This window comes from Lissotriton vulgaris, chromosome 1_1, assembly GCF_964263255.1.
Source record: "Lissotriton vulgaris chromosome 1_1, aLisVul1.2, whole genome shotgun sequence".
Taxonomy (NCBI): Eukaryota; Metazoa; Chordata; class Amphibia; order Caudata; family Salamandridae; genus Lissotriton; species Lissotriton vulgaris.
Genome location: NC_141685.1, coordinates 745,262,845 through 745,270,492, shown reverse-complemented (window position 1 = coordinate 745,270,492; position 7,648 = coordinate 745,262,845). Strand labels below are relative to the sequence as shown.

At 46.1% G+C, this 7,648-nt stretch overlaps 1 pseudogene; it reads left to right on the top strand.

Annotated features, from left to right (window-relative positions):
• The first annotated feature begins 6,515 nt into the window (after positions 1-6,515).
• Positions 6,516-7,130, top strand: LOC147747751 (uncharacterized; annotated as a pseudogene).
• Positions 7,131-7,648: the final 518 nt, after the last annotated feature.

The following is a 7,648-nucleotide window of genomic DNA, read 5'->3' as shown; positions in this document are numbered from 1 at the left end:
TGACGGGCCACACAACTGATGGAACCCCTTCCCTTCAAGATACAGACCAACCTGGAGAAGTGTGGCTAGTGGAGAAGTGTGGCTCAATGGTTAGAGCGGCACACCCTGATGCAGAGGTCTAGCCCGGGACCAGGGTTCAATTCCCCGACTCGGCGGGTCTTGGACTCAAAATTCCACGGACCGGATATTTCTTGCCTCAGTGCCTATTCCAATCATGGAGTCCCACTCTGCAACTCTGGGCAATAGCTTGATTAATTTCCACAACGGCCCCCACAATGCTAAGGATACCTGGCCTCCACCTTGAGGGTGCCCAGGAGTGGACGCCTCACAGGGAAAGTCAGGATGGATTCCACAGCGGTATACGTTCAAGCGCCTTGAGACCCTTGCGGGTGAGTAGTGCGCTATACAAGTATCAATTTACATTTACCTGACCACCACCCTCCAAGGCACCCTCATCTACAGAACCACGGACCATGTGCACCTTTCTCCAACTCCATCACCAACATCATCACCCCGCAAGCCATCACCTCCACCAATTACATCTTGCTGGAAGACCTCAACTTCCACCTCGACAACCTCCAAGACCCTAATTCCGACTTCCTTCTGGACAACCTCCTCAACATAGGGCTCAACAGATAGTACCAGAAGCCACGCACTCAGCAGAACACACCCTCGACCCCATCTTCACAGCAGGAAACTCCATCACCTTCAGCCACACCTCTGAACTGCAATGGACAGACTGTTGCGTCCACTTCACCTTCAAAACCAACATCTTCGACTCCGACAACCTACACGCGTAACCCACACCCATCATTCCCTCCACCACACAGCCCACACTTGACAGCTGGACTGCCCTCTCCATCGCTGACACCCTGAAGACCATGTAGTCAGCCAACCACGGGACCTGCAAACGTCCACACCAGCTCCAAAGCTGGAATTGGAACAAGATCCCCGACGACCAGCTCACTGCCTCCCTCAGCAGCTCCGCTCCCACCGCCACAGACGAGAACCCAACAACCGCCACCCGAAACCTACATAATTGGCTCACAGACTGCGCAAACATTATCGCCCCACTCAAGAAAACTACTAACCCACATGCCAAGAGAGCCAGCTGGTTCTCCGTCGAACTCCGAGAATCAAGACGAACCGGCAGACGCCTTGAAACGATATGGAGGAACTCCAAAACTCCAGCAGACCTTGACAACTTTAAAGCAGCCACCGCCATCCACCACAAGCTCATCAGATACACAAAAGAATGCAGTCCAGGACAGAATCTCTGCCCACACACACACAACAGCAAGGAACTTTTCTGCATCATCAAAGAGTCCACTCAACCCAACAGTGAGACAACCGACACCCCCCCCCTCCCAGGACCTCTGAGACAGACTCAGCACCTTCTTCTACCACAAAATCAGGACCATAATTGACAACTTCGACTCCGACAACCTACACGCGTAACCCACACCCATCATCCCCTACACCACACAGCCCACACTTGACAGCTGGACCGCCCTCTCCATCGCTGACACCCTGAAGACCATGTAGTCAGCCAACCACGGGGCCCCCACGGACCCCTGCCCCTTACCATATGTACCACAGAGCCGCCTACATCATCGCCACTAAGCTTCGATGAATCATCAATTGCTCCTTCGAAAACCGCCTTCTCCCCCAATGACTGGAAAGACTCTGAGATCAACCCTCTCCTGAAAAACCCTTGGCGGACCCGAGCAACCTCGAAAACTTTAGCTCGATCTCCTTACATTCCTGTACCCTGTAAAAGTGGTTGAAAAAGCAGTCATCAACCAGCTTGCCTCCTTCGTGGAAGAAAACAACATCCTTGACTCCTCCCAATCCGGTTTTAGTAAAAACCATAGCAATAAAACCGCCCTCCTCGCTGTGACAGACAACATCTGCTCTCTCCTCTAAAAGGGAGAGACTGTGGCCCTCATCCTCCTGGACCTCTCCTCAGCCTTCAACACTGTATCTCACTTAAGGGTGAGCGGGAAATCCGTTACGCCCGCGGATTTTTGGGAAATCCGCAATCCGCGAATTTTGCGGATTTCCCGCAAAATCCGCAAAAAATAATCGGCGGACGTAACGGGATCAAAAGTTGAACCCCCACTCATGGAACTATTTTACAATGGCGCCAGCAAGCTGCCAGCGGCGTTGTAAAATAGTTACAAAGTTAGCTTGCACAGGAACCACTAGATAAAACGAAGCAGGTGCTGCTTTATTTTATCTAAGTGCTTCCTGTGCAAGCTAACTTTGTAACTATTTTACAACGGCGCTGGCAGCTTGCTGGCGCCATTGTAAAATAGTTACAGCTCACAGCTCACTCAAGGGACCCCTGCGCCCTTCGGGGCGATTGCATAGTAACACACACATGGTAGCTCGAACTAGTTGATGCTCAAATTCAGTGACTCATTCATTAGCCCAAAAATAATCGTGAGCGTCGTCGAGGCTGGACAGGTGTTCCTTCTTCCCAAATCTACCTTGGAAAATCAGCTGTGATGCTGGATAGGCTTTGCATCCTTGACTTTCACGAGCGCAATACCCGTGCTGTTCCTGTGACCAGGAGCTTCTTTCTCTTCATCTGCTGAACTGATTTCTCTGACCTTTTATACACACAAGAGGCACATACCCTACTGGGCACATTGTGTTCGCACGGGTTTCTGCAAGGTCGCGAGCGTTTTGTACAATTTCGCAATTTGCGAAATTGTACAAAACCCTCCCGAACTTGCAGAAACCCCTGCGAACATAAAAAAAAAAAAAAATCCGCGAGGATTCGCGGATTTTGCGGATTTTCGCAATCCGCAAATTCGCAAATCCGCAAATTCGCGGATTGCCAATCCGCAAAATCCGCCCATGCCTAATCTCACTGCACCCTAGCTCAGAGACTACACGAGTCTCAGGAATCCGGTACAAGGCCCTCGACTGGATCCTTTCATTCCTATCCAGCAGAACGCAGCGGGTCAGACTCCTACCCTTCCTCGCGGCTCCCACATCAACCACCTGCGGAGGTCCCCAACAATCCTCCATCAGCCCCACCCTGTTCAACGTCTACATGGCCCCACTTGCATCCATCGTCCGATTCCACGGACTCAACATTGTATCCTATGCAGATGATACCCAACTTATCCTTTCACTATCCAACAAACTCAACATCTCCAAACACAGTTTACAAGAAGGAATGGAAGTTGTCGCCATGTGGATAAAGAACAGTTGTCTACAACTAAACACAGACAAAACCGAAGTACTCATCATGGGCCCACACCCCGATGCCTGGAGCAACAACTGGTGGCCCCCCGCCCTCGGGAACCCTCTCTCCCCCACTGACCATGATCGCAACCTCGGAATCATCATGGACTCCGAACTCAAAATGAACCGCAAAATCAATGCCGCCTCCTCTGTCTGTTCCCACACCCTCCATCTCCCTCGAAAGTCCTTCAACTGAATTGCTCTCGAGCACATCACCCACACCCTCATCATCAGCAGCAGACTGGACTACGGCAACGCACAGCACCTCGGAATCAATAAGAACCTCACCACAAACTCCAGAATGTCCAGAACATCTTCCCTAGACTAGTCCTCAACCTACCTGGCCACTGCCACATCTCCAATCTCCTGTGGACACTACATTGGCTCCCCGTCAGGAAAAGAATCACCTTCAAGCTTCTCACCCACACCCACAAAGCCCTCCACAACACCGGACCTACCTACCTGAACCACCTCTCTTTCCATGCACCCCAAAGATCCCTCAACTCAACCCAGCTCTCCCTGGCTACGGTGCAGCGCATGAAGAAAACCAGAACAGGAGGACGTTCCTTCTCCTTCCTCGCAGCCAGGGCATGGAACACACTCCCTCTCTACCTCCAACAGAAACCTATACTCTCCAAGTTCATGAAAGACCTCAAGACCTGGCTCTTCGATGAACCAGAGTGAACATTCCAGGAGCCCACCCGCCCCCCCACCCCCAGCACCTCGAGACCCTTTGGGTGAGTAGTTGCGTATTACGAACCCCATGATTGATTGATTGATTGATTCAATTCGATACTTACATCTATAGATAATAAGAGAGGAGGGTTTTTGGAACTAGATGCCATTTGGGGTCTCACTCTGTCATACGCTCGCAATTACTAAGCTCTGTGTTTGCTACATGCAATTGTTACAATGGGTTGTGTAGTTACATTTGATAAGTTAAATTCCAATAATTTCACTTGGTAAATCAATCAATCAATCAGAACATTTGTTGAGTGCACAACTCACCCGTGGGGTCTCAAGGCGCTGGGGGGAGGGGGCTGAGGGGGGTGCTTATAACATTCCCAGATTGAATATGTTTTTGTACAATACTTTGGGACTCATTTGTTTCAAACTTTGAAATGTGTCCGAACTCCCGGAGTGACCATTCAGATCTCACCTTTTAAACTAAAAGTTATCAAGGAGAGGGACATAAGAGTGTCACCCTGTGTATTACATTACTTTCCAGACATTATGTTTTTTAGAGGGAGGATGTTTGGAGAGACACATTATCAAATTGGCTTCAAGAAACTCTTGAGGTACCTACTAATAACATAGACATCCCCTCTTTTGAAGCTCCATTGAGTTTTTCGTGTGAGATTTTGTTTGACCACAGTAAATGTGCATAGGGCACCCTTGAAGTCACTAAAGATACCTCCGTTCCATAAAAGCCGTAAATTTACTTAGTTTGATAGATGATTAATGAAAAACAATCAGGTGGCAAAGTATTGGTATGCTTTCTAGCCTGTGCTTACTAAATGTAATAGGAGTAAATTCTGGTTTCTGATAGCAAATAGTTTAGGTAAGGATAGAAAAAACTCCCATCCTGTTTGATGAAGGTACTTGGCGTTCCTACTTCTGTAAACTATATGCATCAACTGTTACTAACTTACCTGGTCCAAGAGTGCTCTCCTCCACTCTAAACTCTTCCCAACTAGAGTTCTCCCTGGAAGAAATTGAAAATAGAATCTTAGCATTTAACAGTAGTACAGCTAATGGACCAGATTATATTCCTGCTTTGTTTGTTAAAGCTGACTCCACATTTTGGGCTAGAACTCGAAAGCCATTATTTGATCACTGTTTGATAACAGATGTTTTCTCAGTACTGGCAAGGCAGTAATGTTATTTCCCTTTATAAACAAAAAGGATCATTATTTGCCAAAAAACGATCTGACAATTGCACTATTGCATGTCACAGGGAGGATATTTGCACGGAATGGGTGCATGCAGTTCAGCTTTTGCCAATTGAGCAATTGGGATTTTGTGAGGCATGCTCAAGAATAGATACTATTGTATGTTTGTATGTGCTGGGTGAAAAGTATGTGGAATTGGGTAAAATGAAGGCTTATGTGGCATATGCTGACTTCGGCAATGATTTTAATTTGAAAGAGAGACCTACACTTTGGCCAGACTTAACAAATTAGGAATTCCGAGTGAACTGCGGTGTCTGCTGATGACACTGCACTCAGATATTTGGTTAAAGGTACTAGTGGTCACCGGAAAATAATATTCTGGTAAAATCGGAGTTCACTCTTAATCTGGCAGTTATATTTAAATGGTATTTTACTACCTGTATGGAATTATGTAATAGTATTAAGCATTTACAGAGAGCAGTAGCTGAGCAAGAAAATATATCTCATAGTATTTATGGTGGCCTATTAGATAATGTGTGCTATCAGCATATGTCCGAGATGGGCATGCAGACTGTTAATTCTTCCTGTTTTGTTTATTCTTTGATTCCACATGCCACTGACTCAGATAGGTTACACTCTATTAAGGAGGTACTGACAAAGATTACCATGTGTCTATTACACCTTTTCCTTGGAAGAATATGAGCACAGATGCAACCATTGGGGGTAAGCCAGGGAACATTCCTAGTAAACGCTACACAATATGAAGAAGAGTGAGATGCAATGGCCAAGAGATGGATTATGAGGTACAAGGGTGAAACTTCGAGTGCTAGGATATTACAGCATGGATTTCTAGGGGTATGCCGACCTTCGCTTTTCTGGTAGAATTATTTGCTATACTTAGGCCCCATGATTGTCAGTAAAGGCCATATCTCCGAGTAAATGAGTCAGTATTCATTTATGATCATTGGCATCATGGCGCTACATTTAGGTGCAGAGCCCTATCTCTATGGACAGGGAATAAGACTTATAATAGTGTCAGGCAGTGTGTGATGAGAATATAACTAGGTTAAGTTGGGTAGAAACACCTACAACTCTTTGAGCAGGTAGAAACCCATTCTTTTCTCTTTGTGTTTCAGGGGTAATGGAACAGTCCCAGTGGGAAGGAATATCAACTGCAACATTACAAAGTCCCATTCCAACATGCAATGGGGCACCCCCAGTCTGATGGATTATTATTGGATCTGTGGTGAATGGCTGTATACACAACTCTCTTCAGGTTGGTAAGTCCTTTGTTTGTTAACAACTGTAAACACTTCTTCTCTAGTGATTCCGGGAATACATATTTCTGAACTTCATGATCATCCTATGAGCAGTCCAAGGACCTTGTTGTATCATCATCATCAGAAGAAGAGAACTGCAGAGTATTATGGTACTACAGCCTGGGAAGATGTCTGTAGGAGCACAGGCTATTTAATGGCACTCAAATCTTCTTTGGGAGCATCCTTCTGTTTGTTCACGCAAGACTAAACACACATTGATTGCAGATTACACGGTGGGAGCTTCTCAAGGCTATAAATCTCACTGAGGATGGCCTCAATGCCAATAATGAAGAGCTGTGAGCCATGAGAGTAATGCGTATGCAGCACAGATATGTGTTAGACTTAATGACGGCAATGGAATGAGGAGTATGTGCCAAGATTTGCACGCCTGTTCATCCCAGCCAATTACGCAGAAAAAGGAACATTAACAGAGGCCTTACGAACCTTGTACACATTGCTAAAGAAGATTGTGGATGAGGGGGGTTCTCTCAACGAGTGGTTTGCGGAATAGTCAGTTTGTGCACTATCCTGGATGTCGGGAATATTTAAGGCCTTGTTGCCTATTTTTGTAATGTTGCTTTTGCTGTTCTGTTTCATCCAGATAGTGAAAGGATGTTGCAAAAGGGTTAGTGAGAAACTAGGGGGAATGTTCTCTACTTGATTGGTTTAAAAAATGCAGAATGTTGAGGAGAATGTGTATGAAGAAATTACTCTAAACAATAGGGAAGGTGATGAAGCAGTTGAAAGAGCAATTAAAGGGTGGAATGTTATAATGAATGTTGAAAATGAAGGCCTACTTATGTCAGTGGAAGCACCAGCAGGAAAATGTGTTCAGTGTCATGCGTTAAAAGAGAAATACAGGCCTAAGCTGTCTTCAGTAACAGAATACAAAAAGAGAGCAGATGGAGACAGGACCCTGGGGGAGGACAGTGGATATGAGCTTGAGTAGAATAGGAAATATAATTAGGTATAGTAGAAGATGAAGGTCCTAAACCTGCTTTGAAAGAATACATATCTGAGAAATAATGTAGAGAAGGAAGCCAGAGGCACAGAATAATTGGGAGGTTAGGATTGTCCAAGCAGCAGATGCGTAGGAAGTAGAGCATTGCTATTCTTCCAGTAAGACACACCAAGGTCACCTATAGTGTAGCATTGATGTGAAAGCATAACTAATGATAA